The sequence below is a fragment of the Balaenoptera acutorostrata genome, chromosome 2 (assembly GCF_949987535.1).
Source record: "Balaenoptera acutorostrata chromosome 2, mBalAcu1.1, whole genome shotgun sequence".
Lineage (NCBI taxonomy): Eukaryota > Metazoa > Chordata > Mammalia > Artiodactyla > Balaenopteridae > Balaenoptera > Balaenoptera acutorostrata.
Genome location: NC_080065.1, coordinates 136,136,351 through 136,160,083, shown reverse-complemented (window position 1 = coordinate 136,160,083; position 23,733 = coordinate 136,136,351). Strand labels below are relative to the sequence as shown.

Genomic DNA, 23,733 nt, shown 5'->3' with positions numbered 1-23,733 from the left:
CCCAACCCCTGGACCATGGACCAGTACCGGTCCGTGGCCTGTTAGGAACCAGACCACACAGCAGGAGGTGAGTGGCGGGTGAGCAAGCGAAGCTTCTTCTGTATTTACAGCTGCTCCCCATCGCTCGCATTACCACCTGAGCTCCGCCTCCTGTCAGATCAACGGCAGCATTAGATTCTCATAGGAGCGCGAACCCTACTGTGAACTGTGCATGTGAGGGATCTAGGTTGAGTGCTCCATATGAGAATCTAATGCCTGATGATCTGCAGTGGAGCTGAGGTGGTGATGCCAGCGCTGGGGAGCGGCTGCAAATACAGATTATCATTAGCAGAGAGGTTTGACTGCACGGAGACCATAATAAATTAGTTGCTTGCAGACTCATATCAAAACCCTATCAGTGAGTGGCAAGTGACAATTAAGCTGCATCTGGTGGCAAGTGAGTTGATGTACTTCAATTGTACAGCTGCATCTGATGGCAGGCTTTATTTAAGTCAGAATCTGACACTTATTTTAGTTCGGGTGTGGCCTGCCCATTATTTTATTTACCACTTCCGTCCACGCCTCTTTCCCACACTGCACACTTGTCTTAGTCACAGTTTTGGGAAGTCCACAAGCTAACCCTAGCCAAAATGAGTGAAAAACAAATGTCGCTGGGGAGCTTCTTTGAAAAGGGGAAAGACCCAATGATGAGACAGAAGAAGACTCTAAGACCGCCGACAAAAAGAAAGCTTCATTTAAAAGAAAATACCAAGAGTCCTACTTAAATTACAGGTTCATTGCAACAGGTGATTCACATTCTCCAAGACTGCTTTGTATAATATGTGGCAACTGGCTATCTAACAAAGCCATGAAAACTTCAAAACTGCTTCACCACATGGAGACCAAGCACCCTGCATTAAAAGACAAGCCTTTGGAGTTTTTCAAAAGAAAAACACATGAACACGAAGAACAGAAGCAATTATTGAAGACCACCACTTCATCAAATGTGTCTGCACTGAGAGCATCATTCTTAGTGGCTAACCGCATTGCTAAAGCTAAGAAGCCCTTTACTGTTGGTGAAGAGTTGATCCTGCCTTCTGCTAAGGACATTTGTCATGAAATTTTAGGAGAGGCTGCAGTTCAAAAGGTGGCACGTGTTCCTCTTTCGGCTAGCACCATAACTAGACGATGAAATAGCAGAGGATACTGAGGCACAATTGTTAGAGAGGATTAATGAGTCACCATGGTATGCAATCCAGGTTGATGAGTCTACTGATGTTGACAACAAGAGAACAATGCTTGTTTTTGTGCGATATATTTTTCAGGAGGATGTTCATGAGGATATGTTATGTGTACTTTTGTTGCCAATCAACACCACAGCTGCAGAATTATTCGAGTCTTTGAATGATTACGTCAGGAAAACTGAATTGGTCATTTTGTGTCGGTACATGCACGGATGCAGCAGCTGCCATGACTGTATGGCTTTCTGGTTTCACTACTCGGGTCAAAGAGGTCGCTTCTGAATGTGAGTCTATGCACTGTGTCATCCATAGAGAAGCGCTGGCTAGCCAAAAAATGTCACCTGAACTTAACAATGTTTTGCAGGATGTAATTAAAATTATCAGTCACATTAAAGTACATGCCCTTAACTCACATCTGTTTGCGCAGCTCTGTGAGGAGGTGGTCGCAGAGCACACACACACACGTCTTCTCTTATACACAGAAGTGAGATGGCTTCTAAAGGTAGATCTCTGCCCAGAGTTGTTGAGTTACAAGAGCTGCTCCAGAGATTCCTTTTAGAAAAAGTCACCACTGGCAGCACATTTCAGTGACACAGAATGGGTCACAAAACTTCCTTACTGGTGTGACATATTCAACCTGCTCAACGAACTCAATCTGTCACTTCAGGGGAGAACAACAGCTGTGTTGAAGTCGGCAGATAAAGTGGCTGCATTCAAAGCCAAACCGGAATTAGGGGGGGCGACAAGTGAACATTGGGATTTTTGACATGTTTCAAACATTAGCAGAGATTTTGAAAGAGACTGAGCCAGGGCCTTCTTTCTCCCAGCTGGTGCATGATCACCTATCTCAGCTTTCAAAGGAGTTTAAGCATAACTTCCCAACCACAGAAGACCCCCAAAATGAGAAGGAATGGATCTGCGACCCATTTGTGAATAAGCCAGGTGAATCAACTTTGTCCTTGCTAGAATAAGATCAACTGCTTGAGATTGCAAATGACGGTGGCCTTAAAAGCATGTTTGAGACAACTTCAAATCTCCATACGTTCTGGATTAAAGTCAAGGCGGAATATCCTGAGATTGCCACAAAAGCACTGAAAAGCCTGCTTCCATTTCCAACATCCTGTCTTTGTGAAGCAGAGTTTTCTGCAGTGACAGCAACCAAAACGAGATCATGGAGTAGACTGCACATAAGCAACACACTTTGGGTGCTGCTGTCTCCCATCACCCCCAGATGGGACCATCTAGTTGCAGGAAAACAAGCTCAGGGCTCCCACTGGTTCTGCATTATGGTGAGTTGTATAATTATTTCGTTATATATTACAATGTAATAATAACAGAAATAAAGTGCACACTAAATGTAATGCGCTTGAATCATCCCGAAACCGTCCCCCCCGCCGACCTGGGCGTGGAAAAATTGTCTTCCACGAAACCAGTCCCTGGTGCCAAAAAAGTTGGGGACCGCTGGTCTAAATTACACCCATTCTACATGCCCACCTCCTCTGGGTATTGTTCCCTGATCCACACAGCAGAATCGCCACCTTATTTTTCCCTTCTCAATTCAACCCTATTGTTTTAAAAAAAGGAGGAGGTAGATTTATTTTTTACTTTAATTTATTTATTTAAAAAATTTTTTAGTTTATTGAGGTAACATTGATTTATAACATTATATAAATTTCATGTGTAGGACATTATATTTCGACTTCTCACCACCAAGTTTAGTTTCCATCAACCACCTGTCGACTTAAAAAATATTCACAACCTGAAAGTTGCGAGTTATGTTTTATCCAGTGGGAATTTTTAGGACTACAAGCCCAGGAGGCAGCACCTCAAGTAACCCTGAGAGAACTGCTTCAAGGAGGTGACGGGGTGGGGGGGAACCAGGTTATATAGAAGTTTTGCAACAAAGGGCAGGTAGTTGGGAACATCAAAAGATTATTGCTAATTAACGAAAACCAGATATCCCAAGTTAAGGAATTTATTAGTACTTTTCTGTGTATGGGAAGATACAGGAGTCTCAGCTCACTGAACTCATTCCTTTGATATGCATCTCAGCTATCTAGGGACAGTATCCTATATTTTCATATTCTTAGTTTCCTCAAGGCTCACAGTAGGGAGTGGCTGCAATCTGATGGCTGCCTGATGGCAGGTATTCTTTCCTTCCTGAGTTTCCTCAGGGCTCACCGGCTCACGTTGGAGGGCTGCAATCGCTGATGAGTGTGACATCCTTTGTTTAAATATTCCATTTATCAGTCCCTCCTTTTGGTCAGAAATTTGATCAATGTTTGGGAGACATCTCATGACCAAATTTTGTCCCACAGCGCTGGGAGGCTCATCCCAGATCAGGAGAAAATTCTTGTTGCTATGCCATTCCAGGTGTTAATTTTTGGATTAGGCCCTATTGATAACTAAAGATTCTCTGGATCCTCTGTCTTACTAGTCTACTATGATCTAGGAAATATTTTTCCTTATCGTTTCTTCCCATACCTAGAATCACACTATTACAATTATTTTATAAGAGTCATAAATGTGATTTATTTTTTCAAGATGTTTAGCCATCATCAAATTTGTTGGAGGCCTGATTACCCACTGAGTACTGTAAGAGACAACAATCTTATAAGATAGACAGGATATAAGTAGTGCAGCTAGTAATACTGACAAAGTCATAGTGCAGCAGGGAGACACAAATCATCGACAATTCGGAAACAAGGAACAAATTAAAACAATGATTAGTATAACTAGTTGTAATAAACCATCAAGTCCATAGGAGAGCCAGCTGGAGAAGCCAAATTATGGACAGGATCAGATAGAAAAAGATAAATGTTTTATCTTTGTTTACAAAGGTATACTTTATCAACTTGTATGTCATAGCATAAGAGAAAAGTTTTTTCTGAAAAACAAAGATTAAAGCTAGTATACTTCCCAAAGTCATAAAAGTTATAAATCATATTCATCAGTTCATTCAGTCCCATGTAATTGATTCCTGTTGATCTGGATGAAGTAATCAGGTTTTCCGTCATTTGTTACACAGTAAAGGCCATCAGAAACTTATGTTTGTTAAAAAAAAGTTCTTTTCATGAGTCTTGAAAATCTTCATTTTGTAAAAGCATCAGGACAAAACTTAAAATAGCGTGGTTAAAGATTTGAGTACAAGGCAATTAGTAGGAAACGTGGATATTTCTGTGACATATAACATTTTAGAATAACTGGAATTATGACTGATAACATTATATCAGGGCATACCAGATGTTAGGAATTCCATATAAATTTTGGAATATCTATATTAATGACATTTATCCATACACTATAACCTAATTTTCATCTCCAGTCACTTGACATTGTTTCTGAAGTAATTAAACATACGAAATAAACTGAGTTTAACATTCCTCTCTAAGATGTCTCAGACATGTTCCTTCAAAGCATCCCAGAGTCAACTGGAGGCTGAAAGAGCTTTAGTTGGATTTTAATATTTGGGAAGTTTGTTAAAAATATCAAAAACATTTTAAAACATAACAGGTCACTGTGAAACAATACTTATTCATTTAACCAAAGTCACAAAAAGATTACTTAAGAGCACAGAAACTCACACAATCTGTTATCAAAAAGGAGCACTCTGAGAAACTTTGTTCAAATTCCAGTCTTGTACCGGCTTATTTAACAACAAAATCTATTTACTTAATTAATTTCAATCTAAATTTAGTTAATCCTGACCATGTATAAAACTTTTTCCCCCCCTCAGGGTTTTTTTCCACAACCTTTCATCACTTTCTGTCTTTATATCAGCCTGTCCCTTATTTTTTTATCCAAATAAACCAACCAGTCCTAAGACATATTTTTTTCTTTTCCCTCAATAAAATGTAATTCCATTCCTCAAACCTTCTTTACTGAAAACGCACATTCTACTTTGCTACTGTACACTGAAATGTTTCCGTATTATTCCTGTTAGCTTTAATTACATGTTTAAATTGGAATCCTCAACTCTTAAAAACCTTAATTTCTAGTGAAAGTTAAGAAGTAAGCAATTATGAACTGTCTTTCACATTAGCATTCTGTAGATTGGTGGACATAAATACCAGTGATGATTTCTAAAAACATCTGTTTTCTTATAGAGGACATCTCAGGGTAGCACCAAACATTTTCATTAATAGTCCTAAATACCTTTAGTTTCTCTATTTAGTAATTGATGTCTCAGTATCTTATTTTTTTGGAAATTATTTAGCTATTTAATAAACTTCCATCACTTAAATTAGCAGAACTCTAGAACTTTAAGTTATCAAATATCTGTAAAGATCATTTTAACTAGACATTTCTAAAATATAATTAATTTTAAAGAGTTTACCCAAAAGCTCTTATCTCATTTACGTTTACTTTAAAGTTTCAGTATATCAAGTTATTTCCTTGCAATAGATATAATGTCTTATTTGACTTCTATTAAACCTAGGTAAGAAAGCATTATACTTAATGTTGATGACTAAGGATATGTCTATAGTAATTAGATCAACAAACAAACTTTAATACCAGATATCAACTTAATATTGAATATTTCCCAGTTCATGTGAACCTGAAAGTCATTTTGACTGGTTTCTTTATTTGTAAGCACTTTCTTTTAAAATTAAATAGAGCTCTTTATAAATTCAATTTTGATAATGCTTTCCAGAGGTAGAGATATTTCATATATATAATGTGGACATAGACATAAACAGGCAAAACTAGAGATCTCATGGCTTCACTTTAAAAAAAAAAAAAACTTAGTTATGAATCAGGTATTACAATATAAACTTACCAGTTTACAAAGAACAGTTGGAATACGTTAAAGTTGCTTGTTCAGATGACTAAGGCTTTACTATTTGTAAAGTTTGGCTGAGGGAGCATTCCCAGCAGTTTGAATTTTAAAACTGCCACTCTGCTATTTTTTTTCCCTTGGTTTCAGGTCTTGCCAGACTGAGCTAATTAGGCTCAGTCTCAGGTCTTTGTGGCCTGTATTTGCATTTTCGGTTTGTAGAGATTTGCAAGAGAAAGACAGTTGCTTTTAGTTTCCCAAAGAACAGGTTTGTTACCTAAACCGTACTAAAAGATTTTATCAGTGACAAGATTTCTAACTAAACTGAAATTTATTTTACGAGTTCTGTGTTCTAGAACTTTAGTGTTTAATTTCTCATGCCTTTAATGGTTTGTATAAGGCATTCAGCAAAGACCTTTCTGAGTTTACAGGTTAGACCAGAGCAAAATCACTGCTTTTCTTTTTATTAGTCCTTGAATGTTACTTCCCAGTTTTACTTATTTTTATGGCTCAGGTAACACTATTGGTGTCTTTTAGTATGTTCAATTAATATTTCCTGAGGGGCAGATTTATATGCCTTGTCTTATAATACCATGTAGGGGAGGTATTTTCCAGTGAAGCATGCCTATCCCACAATATAATTAAACAAAACAGATGTATCCATCTTATATAAAGTCCATTTAAATATATCAATTTCATATATTTGCATCTCAATTCCGTCAACTTTATACTTTTACTTCATTAGGATCCAGTCAACCAGCTTACAGGAGGAGTTCTAGAAGTTTTTCTTTTTTTTGTTCCCTATTTTATCTATTTTTATATAAAAGGCTCTGGGATCCCCAGAGTGGGGTTGAGCCAAGGAACTCAGACCCTTTGGCCTAGCTGTTGTCCCAAATCATTGTTGGTCAGGTATCTCAGCGTTAAAAAAAAATTTTTTTTTCTAGCCCCTTAAATATATTTTAAAACTGGGGTATATAGAACAGACTTGTTTGGCTTTTAATGTTGGGGACCAATAGGGGGGTCCCTTTTGACCCATTTAACCTTAGGTCATGTAGTAATGTCAGAACCTTGTGTTTTAATTACATAAGTGTCCATTTTATTTATCCCATTTTAAATAACCACCTAAAGATTTCTTTATTTATTTGAGATAATTCCTTTAAAATTTCTACCTTGGTGGAAATAGTATCCAGACTTTCCTTACAGGATTTTTCCTGTTAACATTAATTATTCTAATGTTTTTATTAGCATCTGTAAGACCCACTGAGGGAAAGCAAAGACCATGAATGAAGTTTCCCAGACCAGTTTTTCTTACTTGTTTTAAACTAAAGAAGTTCTTAGGTTAATCATTAGATGTATTTCTTTTTTCCACCTTTAATTTGATTTTTTTTTGTTTTTATAGGTACCAGTAAAACAGTTGTTTATAATGAGAGTGCACTAGATTCACCAGTTTGTTAGTTTCTCCAGTTTTAAAAGGATCCATCATTTGGCCATTAATAACATATATATATTTATAGTGATTCAAATCATTAAGACGCAAGAGGCTTCCCCATAAGAGAGTGGGGGGAAGATGTAACCAAAGTAAAATACGGAGAGTTTACTCTCAAAAACAGTATGGCAGAGGTCAAGTTTTCAAAACATATACATACACACATAGACATACATGGAATGTTCTAGGAAGATCAGGTAGAACATATACATCTCAAAGACACAGGAAGAGAAATACAAGTTTCCCTTTAGAAGGACTTTGTTTAAAGTCAGAATTCTGAAAAGGTATTTTTATCAAGCCAGCTTTTTAACCTTAATTTAACTTAACTGCCTATGCACTAAAAGGGCCTCCTCATTTTTATGGCGAGATTTCCTTTAATTTCCAATTAAGTAAATACTAATTGATATAGATCTGAAAACCCGGGCTCATAGGTCCAGATGGTTAACTCAAATTCCTTAGCAAATCCCAATGGATTTTTAAAAAAATATTTATTTATTTATTTTGGCTGCACCAGGTCTTAGTTGCAACACGTGGGCTCTTAGTTGCAGCATGCGGCCTTCTTAGTTGCAGCATGCAGACTCTTAGTTGCAGCATGTGGACTCTTAGTTGCGGCATGCATGCAGGATCTAGTTCCCCGACCAGGGATTGAACCTGGGCCCCCTGCATTGGGAGCGCAGAGTCTTACCCACTGGACCACCAGGGAAGTCCCAGCAAATCCCACTGGATCTTGACTTGGATTGGGAAGTTCCTTAGCCAAGGCTCTAAGTTCTGTTTCGGTCCAGGGTGTGTACCTAAGCACCAAGGATGGCTCACCTCTCCCTGTAATAGTTTTCTCCTTAAAGAGAGCTATAATCACTTCTGATTTTTTATCTTCCTTTGCTGGGGAAGAGGGAGCAGCTGGAAGTGGAAGAGTTGGAAGAGAAAAAGAGATAGCGTCTGGGCCAGGGAATTCTGATAGGAAAGGATACATGGGAGGAGCAGAGGGAGAGACAGAGTCAAAGACAGAGTGCTAGCAGCCTTTTTTACTTCTGATGGTTTCAAAAAGTTACTCTATCATTTCCTCTTTTAGAAGCTTCTAGGTACCAACCAATGTAAGCTTTCCATTCAGTCTGGTTGATCTTATGGCCGGCTTTTTCTAACTGTGCGCACAAATATAGCAATTTTGGAATATCAGAAGAATGTAAATTTGGCCATTTTAGGTTGAGCTCTCCTTTAGTATAATTTCCCCAATTAACTAGGTACTTGTAAGTATGAGCTCCGTACAGTGTTGTACATGAATCTGGCTGGGGTGTTAGTCGGAGGTCGGTTTTCTGATGCCCGTCGTTTCTGTGTTTGAGAGATTCTATTTCCCATTTTAAGTTGAATTTGTCAGGGATGAAATTTACTAGCGAAGTTGTGTGGTGGGCCGGTGTGCTGCTTGTGAGCTTTACTCCTCTAGCCATCACCCTAGAGTCGTTTCAGCCCTCTTCTCCCTTCGGTGGTCTAAGACCACTGCAGGTGCTTGGATCACTGAATGGCCAGTTCTTATCCGCGACCCCTGGTTGAGCAAGTGCTTTAATGAATGAGTAGGTTTCCCTATGGGACCACTGCACGGGTATGAGGCCTCTGCCTCCACCACTCCCGTAAATTTCTCAGTCGCCTGAGAAAGCTGTAACCGGCCGGGGGGGGGGGAGTCTTGTCCCTTTTCTTTAGAGCAAGGCTCACTTTTATCCCGACAAATTCTGCTAAGGCAGCCAAACTGAGGAAAAGTGTCAGATCAACCTCTTACCTAACTACTCAGCCAACCACTCAGTCTCCTACAACTGAGCAAACCCTGGTTTCTTTCAACCAGTCACTCCCGCACCCCACCCCACCCTCCCCCCGCCCAGTATCTTTCAGCTGGGTGGGTATTTCCCTGGTATCTTTCAACCAAGCCTGGGCGGGGGCAGGTACCTGCTATACACCACCAAATACAACTCAGGATCATCAACCAACATGGGAGGTCCGAGAACCAGGAGAGACTTACCCAAATTCATCTGGACTCTCCAAGGAGGCAGATGGGCACAAGGGGCCTCTGCTGGTACCAAGGCTCCGGTTCCTCATAGAGTTCAGGCAAAGGAGAGAAGTCCACTCTGGGTCCCTTATTCATGGTCACCATAACTGTTGACTTAAAAAAAAAAGCACAATGTGAGAGTTGTGAGTTAAGTTTTATTTGGGGCAAAATGAGCACTGCAGCCGAGGAGACAGAGCTTCAGATAGCTCTGAGAAACTGCTCTGAAGAGGCGAGGGGGGAGCCAGGTTACATAGAAGTTTTGTAACAAAGGGCAGGTAGTCTGAACATCAAAAGATTATTGTTAATTACAGAAAACCAGATATCTCAAGTTAAGGAATTTAGCACTTGTCTATGTATGGGAAGATGCAAGAGTCTGGGCTCACTGAAATCATTCCTTTGATATACACCTCAGCTACCTGGGGCCGGTGTCCTGTGTTTTCACATCCTGCGTTTCCTCAGGGCTCACCGTAGGGAATGGCTGCAGTCTGATGGCTGATAGATGGCAGGTATTCTTTTCAATCCTGAGTTTCCCTAGGGCTCACTGGCTCACGTTGGAGTCGTTGACGACTGTGACATCCTTTGTTTAAATATTCCATTTATCACCAGTGTGTAACCAGGCCTCCAACAAAATTGATGATGGCTAAACATCTTGAGGAAATAGATCACATTTATGACTCATGAAATAATTGTAATAGTGTGACTCTAGGTATGGGAGGAAGCAACAAAGGAAAACATTTCCTGCATCATAGTAGACAGAGGATCCAGAGAATCTTTAATTATCAACAGGGCCTAATCCAGAAATTAGCACCTGGAGTGGCATACCAACAGGAATTTTCACCTGATCTGGGATGAGCCTCCCAACGCCATGGGACAAAATTTGGTCATGAAATGTCTCCCAAATATTGGTTGAATTCCAGACCAAGAGGAGGATCTGAGAAATGGAGTATTTCCTGCCATATCAGTAAACAAAGGATGTCACAGTCATCAGTGACTGCAGCCACCACAGATGGTGAACTGGTGAGCCCTGAGGGAACTCAGGAAGGAAAGAATACCTGCCATCTAGCAGCCATCAGACTGGGGCCACTCCCTACGGTGAGCCCTGAGGAAACTCAGGGTGTGAAAATACAGGATACTGGCCCCAGATGGCTGAGGTGCATATCCAAGGAATGAGTTCAGTGAGCCCAGACTCTTGCACCTTCCCATACATAGAAAGGCGCTAAATTCCTTAACTTGAGATATCTGGTTTTCTTTAATTAACAATAATCTTCTGATGTTCCCGACTACCTGCCCTTTGTTGCAAAAACTCCTGTGTAACCTGGCTCCCCCCCTCACCTCCTCAGAGCAGTTCTCTCAGGGTTACTTGAGATGCTGCCTCCTGGGCTTGAAGTCCAAAAAATTCCCGCCGAGTAAAACATAACTCTCAACTTTTAGGTTGTGAATAATTTTTTAAGTCGACACCTAATAGAATATTTCTCTCTCTCTTTTTTTTTTAAGGATAAGGTACCAGTTTTATTTATCTATCTATTTATTTATTTATTTATTTATGGCTGTGTTGGGTCTTCATTTCTGTGCGAGGGCTTTCTCTAGTTGCGGCAAGCGGGGGCCAGTCTTCATCGCGGTGCGCGGGCCTCTCACTATCGCGGCCTCTCGTTGCGGAGCGCAGGCTCCAGACGCGCAGGCTCAGTAGTTATGGCTCACAGGCCTAGGTGCTCCGCGGCATGTGGGATCTTCCCAGACCAGGGCTCGAACCCGTGTCCCCTGCATTGGCAGGCAGACTCTCAACCACTGAGCCACCAGGGAAGCCCCCCTCTCTATTTTTTAATGCCCAAACTTCATAGCATAAATATATCCCTCCCACTATAATTTTTCTGTACAATATTTATTTAGGAAACATTTACATTTATGTCCCCAGACTCAATACAACAGGTTTAACAAAACAATCTGTGAGAAAGATCTTGAGATATTTCTTACACTGTCTTACATCCCAGATACAGCCAAATGTTAGAATCCCACACAGACAGCTTAGAACACAGAACAAAGGTCCACAAAGAGGATGTGGAAGATGTTACTGTAAACAAAGCAACTTTTTGTAACAAGCACATTAATTTGTGTTCAGTATCACATTGTAAGCATTTATAGTCTAACGTCAGTTAATTACGTACATAGCGACATTCTACTGAGTTTTAGTTATGTTTCAAAAATTGGCTGAGTGTTTGGGTTGATGTGTCATGTGACATAATCTTTCCAATTCAAAATAATAGGAACTTGATTATCAGGCATGCTTGCCCAGGTCAAAATTTTAGGAACAGGTTACTGATATTAAGAAGGGTTTCTTTTCCCCACAACAAGTAGGTATTTTGTTTTTAGGGAAAAACTGTAATAAGGGCTCTCATTCAACTCAAACTAAAGTAAATGGGGACCAAAAAGAGACTGTATGAGAAAGATCTTGGGAATGTTCATGGAAGGGTCAAGCCCCAGGAAGGATCCTGAGGCAGTCAGAGGTGGGAGCAGACACACCCAGGAGTCAGGTCATATCAGGGCTTCCAGTGCCTCTGCTCAGGTTGACTCTGTGTACTGGCTTCATTCCTTTCTTCTGATGTGAATGAGCTCTATCCACAGCTCTTGAGTTTTACTTTTTACCAGCAGGAAACTAATCTGATGATGCCTGGTCCCAATAATCTAGGGAAGGAATTGACTTATTGGTTCACCTTGGGTCAGGTGCTACCCCTGAACCAATCAACTGTAGTTAGGGAAGTGCTGGTAGAGACCACAACTAATACAGAAGAGGGATCAGGTCACTTCAGGTATGCAGGGAGGGTTTCTGAGCAGATAATCCCATAGACATCCATGACAAGCCTTGAAGAAAGAAAAAATAAATCAGGAATAAAAATTGGGCCTAGTCTGTCCCTAGCCTTCAGTTTTGCTCATTGAAGAGGCACAAAAACTTACCCCAGACATCCACCATATCTGGAAAGGCTTGAAATGTGGATATGAGTCCTAGCTTTGCAACTCACAAGCTGTGCAGCCCTGGATAAGTCATGCTTTTAGAATGGGGCTAATAATTCCTCTCTTGCTAGGCTGTTGTGGTGAAAAACTACTGGTGAGAACCCAGGGGTTCTTAGAAAGGCAGCAGAGTGAGTTTAGTGAATACGAGTATAAACTGTAGAACAGTGGTCCTCAATCAGGAATGATTTTGCCCCCAGGGGACATCTGGCAATGTGTGAATTCATTTTTGGTTGTCACAAGTGGGAGGGGGTGCAACTAGTGGATAGAAGCCAGGGATGCAGTTAAACATCCTGTGATGCACAGGACAACCCCAGATGTCAATAGTGCTGAAGCTAAGAAACCCTGTTCTAGAGCCAAGTTACCTGATTCTATTTATAGCTCCACCACTTCAAAATTTGGCAAATTACCAAATTACTTTTCTGTACCTCAGTTTTCCCATCTGGAAAATGGGACTAATACTAGAAACTATTTCCTAAGACTGTTGTGAGGATGGAATGGATTAATACATGTAAAGAGCTTAGGCCCCTGCCTGGTACATAGTAAGTTTTCCCTAAATGTAAGCTGTTATCTCCCCCAAACCTGGCTAAGCTTTAGAATCACCTTGAAACCTTGTCTAATAACAGACTCCCAGGCCCTCCCTTAGTTGTACTGGATCTGAATCTTTGGAATTTGGAATCCAGGAATCTGGGGGTTTTAGAGTTCCCCAGCTGATTTTGATCATCAGCCAAGTATGGGGATGACTGTTCGGAAGCATTGCTATTCAGAGTGTGGTCTTCAGACCAGCAGCATCAGCAGCAGTCTGGGTGGCGCCTGAGATCCTGCTTTCCTAACAAGCCTCGAGGTGAGGCCGATGCTGCTGGTCCTCTGACAGTCCTTTGAGTCACAACGTTCCAAAGCACTTTATACCTGCATATTTTGGTTTCCAAGCCCTCAATAATGCTACTGGACCCAAAGCCTGCTGAATGCCAAAGGGCTGAGTTGCAATAGCTGCCATTGTTTCTCCTTCTCAAGAGCCAAAAGCAAAGTAAGGAAAGGATGCTGTGTGTCAACTCTTCAGATGGCCTCTGTCTCCTGAGGACCGCCCCCCCCCGCCCCCCCCCACGACCTGAGCAGCGACAGAAACCCCCCAGAAGAAGGTCATCCGCTTACCACTCTCCCGGCTGGGAAAGTATCTCCCTGTACCCAGAAAGAATAAAGAACCTTTGAAGGCTTCCGGAGTCCTTTGTTTGTTGTAAATAACCTGGAGGACATCTTGTTTACAGTGGAGTTTTAGTAGTGTTCCCTTTCATGGCTGATGTCTCTTAAAAAGCATTGTTCTTGAATGTTAGGCCTCACCAGCCTCCAGGATTCTGTGTTCATAGAGAGTCAGAGATAGGACTGCACCTGGAAGTCCTTTAATTCAGTGGTTTTTCAGTGTGTCTCCATGCCGCTGGTGGTGCGTGTGATGAACTTAGTGGGGAGATGGGTAATGTTTGTTTGCTTTCTTAATTATGTATTTGTGTTAATATGTTCTATTCATGGTGACTTAGAACTGTACTATAATACTTCTTTTTAAAATTTAAATTTTGAATATTGACTTGAGAAAAATAATATAGGTAGAGCACATATATGATAAATGACTGAGGTTTCAGACATGCTGTTTCAGTCCAGCTTCCTCGTTTTATGGAATAAGAAACTAAAGCAAGAGAGACCTGAGCCTCAATTTTTTTATCCTTAAAATAAAGATAATAATCCCTACTTTGTAGGATTGTGGTGAGAATTAAACAGTGCATTTAAAGCACTTTGCACGTTGCCTGGCCCATCATACAGACCTAAGAAATGTTAGCTGCTCGTAATATCAGAATTAGATGAGGAACCTTATTAATATGATCACTGGTAGTCTCTCTGAGCCTCACACTCCCCATCTGTAGAGTGAAGGCATCAGATGAGAGGGCTGAGCATCTCTGGCCATCCACCTCCCTCATCCTCTAACATGCCAGAGAAAGCTACCTGACAGAAAGATGTGGGATGTTGAACAACTGTTCTCCTTTCAGTAGGCCTCATTTTATCCATCTATAAAATGGGAGAAGTGAAGATTTCTATGACAATCCCTGCCAACAAGTCAACCTATTTAAACAACCTATTAAACACCATATTAAAAATCTATTTACTTTGGTATGCTCTTAACTGACACATTTGAGTGCTAGAGCTATTTTAATCCATAATGAGAAAAATTATTGGAAAAAATCAGCACTAAATGTATGTACTCACATCCACTCACAGATAATGAAAACAAGGGCTAGAAGCAATGTAGCTTGTCGAAGAGCATAGGGTAACTCTAAAGGCAAGGCTTAAGCGCTCATCTCTCAGCTTCCAGACCAAATTCCCCCTCTCAATTGCTCCTTCTGGTCTTCCTCTTTTATCTTCAAACAGTTTCCTTTTTAGTTCTCCTTTAACAGGACTGTCTCTGGGTCTCCCCACCACCAACTCCCCCACTGCTCCCTTTCTCTCTCTCTCTCTCTCTCTCTCTACACACACACACACACACACACACACACACACACACACACGAGCAAGGCTGCCTGAATCATTATTCGGAGCTAATGCCCTCACATTCCCACTCTGAGACACAGAATTATAGATCACAGACAGCTGGAGCTGGAATAAAGGAGGAGCACGTAGAGAGTTTTCTAGACAACTAACTCATACCACAAATAGGGAAACAGGTTTCTACAGTCCTGGTGCCTGTTTAATCTGCGTTCCTTTTCCATCCTTTGGACAGGAGCTGCTGCATATTCTGGTGTGTAAGAGCCTCTCCCCTCTCCCCCCACACGAAAGGAATTCAAAATTATACTGCAGCCTGCACACCTGTGCTGCTAGGTCACTTTCCAGACCTAAAATTAGGGATGGTTCTCCCCTGGGTGGTCTGAGCCCAGAAGCACAAGTCCCGCAAAGATACCAGCTTATACATTTTAACAGTAATTTTCTGTAACAGCCATCATCATCATCATCATCATAATCATCATCATCACCCATTGGCCACAGAGCTGCTCAGAAGTAGAGCCTTCCCTGAGGGTGGAAGAGGATACTCAACTACGGGTGGCTGGACTGGTAGACCCCTAATGTCCTTTTAGTAATTGATGTTGTTGTAATTCAGTGGTTTCTTGAACCTAGTGGTGCCACGTATTGGAGTTTGGTTTTTTTTTCTCTCTCTTTTTTTTTTTTGGCCGCACTCCACAGCTTGCTGGATCTCAGTTCCCTGACCAGGGATTGAACCCGGGCCGCAGCAGTGAAAGCCTGGAATCCTAACCACTAGGCAACCAGGGAACTCCCTGTTTTTTTGTTTTTTTTCTCTATCAAGCTTTTTGATGGCTGAAATGAATTAATTTAGAAGGATAAACAGCGGGTAAATGGGGTCTCTACATAAATGGAGACCACTGAGTAATTACGGCCCCTCCATTCGCAGGTTTTGCCTTTGGAAAACAAGATACGGGACAGTGCCCAGTTTCCACTCATCCTACATGTGGGGATGTTGGTGATCACCACCCTGTACATCAGGTTCCGGGCCTCGGGCTACCTCAAGTTTGGGGCCACCACCCAGGTAAGTAACACCCTCAACTTCCCCAACTGCTGGTGAGTGAGTTCAGGCCTCAGAGCCAGAAGGATGATGTGCAGGGTGGGGCTGGCTTCCCCTCATCAGAGGGGAGTAGCAAAGACATGATTGAGAATTAAGTCTTCCGCACAGAGAAGAGATGCCAGGAAACCATGGAAAGAAGTGGACTGGATAACTCAAGAGACCTGGATTCTTGTCCAACATGGCCATTACTTCTCCTGTGTTTTGGGCAAGATATTTCTCCTCTCATTTTCCCCATCTACCAAACAAAGGGATTAAACTAAATGATTCTTAAGAGCCCCACCAACTTTGATTGGTATTTAGTCAGGTCTCTCTCCTTTACAAGTGACTGAAATCCAATCTAAACTGGCCTAAGTTTTAAAACAACGAGAAAAGTCCATGCATATATCTAACTTCAGGCATGGCTGGATCCAGCTACTCAAGTGGTATCCCCAGGACTCAGTCTCTCTCCATCACTCAAGCTTGTTTTTCTGCATGGACTTCGTTCAAGTACACTCTTCCCATACAGTATACTGTGGCATATAACTGCCGGCACCCCTCAGTTACAGACCTTTCTTTCATCAGCCCCAGTGTAAAGAGTTTCTCTATTTCACAAGGTCCATTAAATCCTTGGGATTAATTCTGATCCTTCCACTAGGGTCACATGTTCATTCTGAACCAGTCCTATGGCCAGTAGATAAAATACGCTGATTGGCCGGGCCTGGATCACATCCCTTGCTGGAGTGGGTGGGGGGACCCTGAACCTAGTGAACTGAGAGTGGTGACAGAGTGACTCCTGTTAACTGAAGGAGTAATGGTTGCTGGGTCAGTTAATCCAACTGAGGTCTATTAGAGCATATAATAATTATAGCCAAATCTGGGGACCACAGATCATTTAATAGACATTCTTACAACTTCTCAGTAAGCCTCAGGCAAGGTGTGAGACTCATTGAAAAGGGTGGTAAGTAGGATATCACTATAGGGTAGCTAGCAGCTTCTCCCTTTTTCTCACCATCTTGACTTTCCAAAAGCCCTCAGGGTCTCAGGCACATGGACCCCCTCTTACATTCTGCTCCCCGCTTTATGCCCTTACATTAACATCCTCACTGGGAACGTTCTCTTGTGTCTGTGCATGGGATGAATACAACTGAAAGAGTTCTGTTCTTAAAGGCAGATGCAGGAAGCTTCAAATGGTGAGCTACAGCTGAGAGCTGTCTGCCTGGGGCCAGGAGTTGGTGTGAGGATCCCGAGAGGTAAGGTTATGAAGGTACTTTATAAACTCTACACATGTGATTGTGTGGTAATTGCTATTAATTTTGCCAGGCCCACAGGGAAGTCCATGTGGATTCATACTGCTCTGGTCAAAATCCTGATGGTCATGAAATACTCCAGCTTCTCTTGCATCTTTCACATCACTGACAAGGAGAGTGTGGGTAACAGAGAACTCTGCTGCATGGAGAGGCTGTCTCTCTGAGCCCTTGTGAAATGATTAAGGGTGTGGTTTCTGAAGCCAGTCAGACCTAAAGCTAGGTCCATGCTCCCACTTGCTACCTGCATGACCTTGGTAATATTACTTAACCCGTCAAAGACTCAGCTTCTTCACCTGTAAAATGGGATAATAACAGTACCTGCTTAACATGGATGAATCTGGAGGGTATTATGTGAAGTAAGTTAGACAAAGAAAGACAAAATACCGTATGTTTTTACTTATATATGGAATCTAAAAAATAAAACGAATGACAATAACAAAACAGAAACAGGCTCACAGATACAGAGAAAAAACTAGTGGTTATCAGTGGAGAGAGGGAAGAGGGAAGGGCAATATAGGAGTGCGGGATTAAGAGGTACAAACTACTATGTTTAAAATAAATAAGATACAACGATGTAATGTACAACACAGGGATTATAGCCAATATTTTATAATAACTTTAAATGTAGTGTAATCTGTAAAAATATCAAATCACTATGTTGTACACTTGAAACTAATATAACATTGTAAATCATCTTTACTTCAATTAAAAAAATAATAACAGTATTTGCTTCATGGGGTTGTAGTCAGAAATAATCTATATAAACCCAAGTAAATAGCTTAGCACAGTGCCTGTCATATAGAAGTGGCTCAATAAATTTTAGTTATTATTAATATTATCTCCCCAAAAAATGCAATCCCATACACATCATTCTTCTTTCTTTAAAAAAAAAGGAAAATCTAAACCAGGATACATTTTTTCTTGTGTATGACCCCCTAACTTGAGTTTTGGCTACTGTAAGTTAATGGTCCTAAAGAACAGAAATTCACATTCTTAATCTAATATATAAATAATGTTTAGAAAAATGTAATCATGATCACTTAGTTTTCTGAGTAATTCATACTCGTCGTTAATAAAAAGGAGAAGAAAGAATAGTAAGTATTTATTGCGTGTTTCCCATGTACTAAGTAGTTTACGTGGTCTCGTTTGTCCTTATCATAGATAAGGACCAAGTCAAGGGATCCTGACATGACTTGGCCACATTCCCTAGCCTCATGGAAAGGTTGACTACACACACACAACCAATTCACAGTCCACGTGAGACGCTCTGTAACCTGGGTGAGGACCAAGTGTCCTCAGAAGGGAACTCAAAAGAAGGAGAATTAATCCTGACCAGGGAACAGAGAGGCATCACAGAAGCCTCTGAGACTTGAACCATGAACAGGAGTGTAACAGGTTACAAATGGAGGGAAAGGGCATTATTAGCAGAGGGAACAGCATGTGCAAAGACACTGATTGTAAAGGTGTATCTCATGCTCAGGGAATGCCTCTGATTGTCTAGTCTGGTTGCAGTGTTGAGCACATAAGGTGGAGACAGAGAGAGGGACTACATGTATTGTGAGATGAGATAGTGGGAATTAGACTTGAAATACAATGGGCTTTGAATCCCAGGCTCAAGTTTGGAACTCTTTCCTATAGGCAATGAGATACCATTAAAGGCTTTTTGAGCATTACAGTAACGTAATCACTAATCTTTTCTCTGTCTTTTGTCCACTATAAAGCAATGTATTTTTTCTACTCTTGATAAAAATTAGTTCCATGTTGTGAGCATTTCATGATCATACACTTTCAATGACCATCATTTCCAGCCCCTACTTTTTAGCATGTACAGAGTATATCCCAATTTTACAGATGAGGCATATGAAGATCTGGGGAAGTAAAGTCATCTAGATAGTGGTAGAGGCTGAGTTAGAATTCAGGTCTTCTGAAACTCAATCCATTTTTTCCAACATACACATTATATGCTCTCTGATCTCATGCAGATTCAATTATGAGACAGGGAGTTATTTTTGAGGTGCAGGCAGTTTCACCCATCACTGCATTCATTGAACAGATGTTTCTGAAGGAGTTGAGATGGGAAATGTGGATCCACATCTTCTCTGTTAGGTCTTGGTCCCTTCATGCCCTTCATAGGGTGACACTTTTGTGCCTAGAGATATGTCTATAATATTTTCTACTATATGGCCTCTAAACACATTGCTGTATTTTAGGGTGTTTAAGGGATTATTCAAGACAATTTTGACAATTCCCAATTTCTGCCTCATGCTCTGGTTTCCCTGCTGTTCCTCAACGGGTCCTCCAGGTGCTGCTGGTATCTGCAAATGGATCTTTCCTGATTCCCTTTGCCTTTACAGGTTGTACGAGTCTGTCAAGCTCCTCTCCTTGGATGATATTTACCCCACCAACCCCCCACAGTTCTGTGTCCCGTCAGAGATCATCGTGCACTTCGCTCTTTCCCAGATACTGAAGCTCTGGACCTTCGTGGTAGACCTGGGCATATGTGCTACCATGATCTGTCTGACATGTGAGTAAAAGGCAGACAGCCTTGCTTCTTTCCTATCTCTCCACCAGGCCCCAGAAATTTCCAGTAGTCAGGCCACCAGGACCTCCCTAGGGAAACTCCAGGCAGAGCATGTCTTTGTAGAATTAAGGTGAGGCTAAGAGGACCTCATCGGTTAGGTTCTTTGGTGGCAAGCAACAGAATACAACTCTGGCCAACTTAAGCTAAAACAAAGGGGTTTGGGGGTAACTCACAGAGTCAAAGGAAAAGCAAAAGAAGAAGATCTTGAAAAAGACAGAAACCAGGTGGAGCTTAAGATTAAAGTCAGAGGAATGAAGAGACTCTGTCCCTAGGATAAATTTCCTCCACCTGTTTTCTGTCCTTGGGCTCCCTGCTCAAGATGCAGACTCTATGGAGAGAGAGTCCAGTTGCACATGCCCATCCACTGGGCAAGGAAGGTTGGGGCATTCTGATTGACAATGCCACCAAGATGCCCATGCAATGAGAGAGGGGTGGTACCACAAATCAAAAATGGGGTTCTGCACCAAAAGAAGAGGGAATTGATGGAGGGTGGGTTGTGTTAATAGCAAGAGATGTACATAGAAAGTGAACATCACCATGCAGATGACAGACGTCCCCAGGTAACGGTAACTGTGAGTAACCAGGAGAATCAGATTTGACGTTAGTCAACTTAAAGAAATGATCATAATATCTTTAAGCACTAAAAACAGTGAAAGTTCTAGATCAGGATGGAAAGTAAGTTCAACAACCAGCCCTCTATTTTTAAAAGGCTTAATCTGAGAACCTCAACAATGATCTATCAACTTTCTGGAATTGTATGCAAACATGATCAGTCTGGATAGATAAAATCACTTTTATTGATTTTTTTGAAACAACTAAATTTTGGTTTCATTGATTGTTTTTCTGTTTTCAATTCCATGGATTTCTCCTCTTATGTGTATTATTTCTTTCCTTCAGCTTACTTTGAGCTAAATTTTTTTTGTATTTTCTTGACATGGGAGCTTAGATCATTGATCAGAGACTTATCTTCTTTTCTTATATAAGCGTTTAATGCTATAAAGTGTCCTGTAAGCCTGCATTAATACAGTAGTCACATGTGGTTATTAAGCATTTGAAATGTGACTAGTCTTAATTTAGATGTGCCATAGTGTAAAATAAACACCAGATTTTGAAAATTCATTACCAAAGTATAAAATATCTCATTAATAATTTTTATATTGTTACACATGAAATAGTAATATTTTGGATATATTGTGTTCAGTAAAGTATTTAAAATTAATTCTACCTGTTTTCTTTTTGCTTCTTTCAAAGTGGATACTAGACAAATTAAAATTACATATATGACTTGCTTTCGTGACTCACATTATATTTCTATTGGACAGTGCTGCTCTAAACCCTGGTTTAACTGCATCCCACACATTTTGACATGTTGTGCTTTCTTTTCACTCAATTCAAAATATTTTCTAATTATCATTACAACTCTCTCTTTCACGCATGGGTTATTTAGAAATGTGTTAATTTTCAAATATTTAGTGGGTTTCCAGATATCTTTCTGTTAATTGATTTCTACTTTAATTCCATTTTTGTCAGAGAACATTCTTTTTCTATGATTTCAGTTCTTGTAAATTTGTGGGTTTGTTTTATGGCCCAGAATATAGTTTATCTTGCTGTGTGCTTGTGCACTTGAAAAGAATGTGTATTCTACTGCTGTTAGATGGAACATACTATAAACATTAAGTAGGCCAAGTTGATTGATAGTGTTGTTCAGGTCTTATATATCCTTACTGATTTTCCATCTATTCTATTGATTACTGGAAGGGGAGTATTGAAGTCTACAAATATACTTGTGAATTTGTCTATTCTTTCAAATCTATCCGTTTTTGCTTCATATATTTTGAAGCTTTGTTGTTAGATGCATATGCATTTACATCATTTAGATTTGTCTTGATGAATTGACCACTTAATCACTATAAAATATCTCTCTTTATCTCTGACAATATTCCTTGTTCCAGAGTCTACTTTGTCTAATATTAATACAGTCACTCCAGGTTTCTTTAAATTAGCGTTTGCATGAAATACATGTTATCCCTTAATTTTAGCAGATTTATGTCTTTATAGTTTAAGTGGGCTTCTTGTAGGGAGCATTTAGTTGGATCTTGTTTTTATATCCAATTTGACTATCTCTGTCTTTTAATTTGTGTGTTTAGACCATTTATATTTAATGTGATTATTGATATGGTTATACTAAAATCTAACGTTTTGTTAATTGTTTTCTATTTGTTTCATCTGTTCTTTGCCATTTCTTCTTTCTGTTTCCTCTTGCATTCATTGAGTATTTATTAAGAGTCTGTCTTATTATGTATACCTCTTTTAGTAGCTGCCCTATGGTTTATAATATACATCTTTAATTAATCACAGATTACTTTCAAATAATAATATACCATTTCATGTGTAGTATAAGAACCTTACAATAGTATACTACCAAGTCCTCCCTTCCATCTTTGAGCCATTTTTATCCTATGTTTATTTTTATGTATGCTATAAACCCATGATACATTGCTGCTATTTTTGCTTTAAACCAGGGGTTGTCAAACTCTTTATTAAAGGGCCAGATAGCAAGTATTTTAACCTTTCAGTCCATACAGCCTCAATTGCAACTACTTAACCCTGCCATTATAACTCAGAAGCAGCCATAGAGGATGCGGGGAAAAGGGAACCCTCGTACATTGCTGGTGGGAATGTAAATTGGTGCAGCCACTGTGGAAAACAGTATGGAGGTTTCTCAAAAAACTAAAAATAGAGCTACCATATGACCCAGGAATTCCACTCCCAGGTGTATATCCAAAAAAAACAAAAGCACTAATTAGAAAAAAATACATGTACCCCAATGTTCATAGCAGCATTATTTACAGTTGCCAAAATATGGAAGCAACCTAAGTGTCCATAAACAGATGAATGGATAAAGAAGATGTGATGTATATATATCACACACATAAAATACAGCAAACTAGTTAATATAACAAGAAGCAGACTCATAGATATAGAGAACAAACTAGTGGTTACCAGTGGGGAGAGGGAAGTGGGGAGGGGCATATAGGGGTAGGGGATTGAGAGATACAAACTACTAAGTATAAAATAAGCTACAAGGATATATTATACAACATGGGGAATATAGCCAATATTTTATAATAACTATAAATAGAGTATAACCTTTAAAAATTGTGAACCACTATATTGTACACCTGTAACTTATATAATATTGTACAGCAACTATACTTCAAGAAAAGAAGCAGCCATAGACAATACATAAGTTATGAGAATCACTGTGTTCCAATAAACTTTACTCATAAAAGGGACTTCCCTGGTGGCACAGTAGTTAAGAATCCACCTGCCAATTCAGGGGCCACGGGTTCGATCCCTGGTCCAGGAAGATCCCACATGCCATAGAGCAACTAAGCCAATGTGCCACAACTACTGAAGCCCGTGCGCCTAGAGCCCGTGCTCCACAATAAGAGAAGCCACCACAATGAGAAGCCCGCACACCACAACAAAGAGAAGCCCATGCTCGCCACAACTAGAGAAAGCCCATGCGCAGCAATGAAGACCCAATGCAGCCAAAAATAAATAAATAAGTTAATTAATTAATTTAAAAAAATAAAAATAAATTTTTTTAATCTAAAAAAACCCCAAAAAACATAAAAATAGGCAGCCAGCCCACAGACTATAGTTTAATGATCCCTGCTTGAGATAATCAAATCTCTTTAATAGCAATTAAAAATAAGTTTAAAA

The 23,733-nt window shown here is 40.2% G+C and overlaps 1 long non-coding RNA gene across 1 annotated transcript in view; it reads left to right on the top strand.

The window, feature by feature from the left end:
* The window catches only part of LOC130707388 (uncharacterized), a 65,700-nt gene that overhangs the window by 24,649 nt on the left and 17,318 nt on the right, over positions 1-23,733 (top strand). The window contains exons 2-4 of the long non-coding RNA XR_009007283.1: positions 15,967-16,101; positions 17,284-17,366; positions 19,778-19,947. This is a non-coding gene — a long non-coding RNA (uncharacterized LOC130707388). The remainder of the gene's footprint in view (positions 1-15,966; positions 16,102-17,283; positions 17,367-19,777; positions 19,948-23,733) is intronic.